Below are 2,500 nucleotides of genomic sequence, written 5' to 3'. Positions count from 1 at the left end.
TTTCTCTCTCTCTCTCTCTCTCTCTCTCTCTCTCTCTCTCTCTCTCTCTCTCTCTCTCTCTCTCTCTCTCTCTCTCTTTCTCTCTCTCTCTATCTCTCTCTCTCTCTCTTTCTCTCTCTCTCCCCCCCTCCCTCCTCCCTCCTTCTCTTTCCCTCCCTCCATCCCCGTTTCTGTATGTCCGTCCCTCCCTCTCTCCCTTCTTCCCTCCCTCCTCCCCCCCTCTCCCTCTCTCTTCCAATATCCACTTAGATTTTTGCGAAACGTTCACCACAAGATGGCGGTCGTTACTGCAGCCGAGAGGAGGCAAGTTAGAATCAAGAAGACTCGAGTTCAAACGGCGTTCTTGAAGTCCTTGAGGAATCCTTCGGGACCGTCCTCGCCTCTGTGGTTCTGCCTTTTAAGTGCCGTCATCCCGAGCCTGGTTTAATATGGTTGAGGCAAGGGGTCTTTTTTTGGGGGGAGGAGGGGGATTGGAGGGAGGGAGTGGGAAGGGGGGGAGAGAAGGACGAAAGGGGGAAAGAGGGAAGGGTGGAAGGAGGGAGTGGGGAGAGGGAAGGGGAGGATGACGAAAGGAGGAAGAGGGGAGGGCGGAAGGAGGGAGTGGGAAGAGGGAAAGGGAGAAAGACGGAAGGGGGAAAGAGGGAAGGGCGGAAGGAGGGAGTGGGGAGAGGGAAGGGGAGAAGGACGAAAGCGGTAGAGGGAAGGGGGAAGGGGAAAGAAGGAAGTGGGAAAGGAGTGGTAAAAGGGTGGAAGAGAATGGAGGAAGATTGGAAGGGAAAGAAGGAAATGGGAAGGGGAGGGAAGGAGGGAGCAAGGGGAAAGGGGGAAGGCTGGAGGAAAGAGTGGAAGGAGGAAGCAGGAGGGGGAAAGGGGAAGAGTAGAACGGACAAGTGGGAAGGAAGGAAGGAGGATGAGGAAGTGGGAAGGGGGAAGAAGGAATCAGGAGGAGGAAAAGAGAGAGAGGCAGAAGGGGAAGGAAGTGGCAGGGGGGGGGGGGAGAGTGGAAGGGTAAGTATGAAGGGGAAGGGGAGGGGAGGAACGGGGAAATGGAGAAGAGGGAGAGGGGATGGGGAAAGAGGAAGAGTAGAAGAGATAGGAGTGGAAGGAGAAGAGAGGAAGAAAGTAAGAGACAAGAGAAAGGGAGAAGAGGGGAAATAGGGGACCGAAGGAAGAGGGAGGCCAGAGAAGCCGAAAGGGGAAGAGGGGAAGAGGGGAGGAGAGACGAAAATTCCTCTACCTCACTCACCTCAAGCGAGACTCTTGCACGGACGTTCATCAAGATTCAAATGAAGTCTTTACGGCAATGCGACTTCATCACGGTTACTGTATGTGTGGCTTGAAGTGACTTATATAGATGCTAATTTATCTGCGTGTTTACAGTGTACCGTGATATTACTGCTACATTACTTATTAGCATCTTAATGTAGTCAGTTGTGCAAGCAGGATGTTGGACTTAATTTGTATGTTGGCCACAGTAAGATGGAATTTATAATACAAATGATTAGCCAAATTTAGTCTCCAGGAAGCATCAGATCCTCAGGTGATGCTGCAAGAACGAGATCAGCCAATCTCTTCTCTCTCAGATTAGGAGTCAAATCTCGAATCTCCATTTCCGAATCGCAAGGTCGTCTCGTAACTGTTTTAATCTCGCGTCGCCAAACTGCATCTGATTATGCTAATTTCCGAAACAGGAGAGTGAGATCGGGCGGAGACGTCGATAGAATATATTATAATTTTCAAGAGGGCGAAAGCGCAGGCCGGTGGGCGCCAGTTCTGGGCGTGCGCCAAGTGGCCAGGATATATCAAGAAATTATTTCCATATCTAAGTCGGTTATTACCTCATTCATTCAGATATAAAACGGGTTATGTCAAAAGTCTCCGTTGCGCATAACGTATTTCTTTTCATGCCTTCTGAGAGAAAATGATCTTCACTTGTCTTATTTTTTTTTCTTTTATTCCTCCCTTCTTTTTCACTCTTCTTTAAATCATGGGGAAGGCTGGAAGGCTTCATGGTGACACTAATACTCCCCAGAAAGGAATTTAATGACGGCTTTTGAAATTCATCAAAGATAAGAAGTTTCAAAATGGAGGTTCGTCCCCCGCGGAAGACACAGAGAAGGCAGTCGGGCGGGAGAATTTATCACATTTCATCACTCTGCACGCGGGAAAGAGGGAAAATATGAATGTTTCATTTCCAGTTTTACATTTGTGTGTGTGTGTGTGTGTGCGTGTGTGTGTGTGTGTGTGTGTGTGTGTCCGTGCGTGCGTGTGCATAGGTTTGTGTGTGTAAGTATATATATCTGTATCTCTTCGTTTCTTTTGCTGATACATCCCCATATTGCATCCTCAGAGAAACATGTTCATTGTGATTCGCCTATATAAAATAAATCCTACTCACACACAACCAATCATTGCACCACGTCACCCATAACATTAAAGACATGCTAAAAATAAAACCAGACCTTTGAAAGTCAGACGCATTTAACACAGGCTGTTTCTA

This window comes from Penaeus chinensis, chromosome 10, assembly GCF_019202785.1.
Source record: "Penaeus chinensis breed Huanghai No. 1 chromosome 10, ASM1920278v2, whole genome shotgun sequence".
Classification (NCBI taxonomy): Eukaryota; Metazoa; Arthropoda; class Malacostraca; order Decapoda; family Penaeidae; genus Penaeus; species Penaeus chinensis.
The sequence above is the reverse complement of the archived record's forward strand: the minus strand, read 5'-3'. Positions refer to the sequence as shown.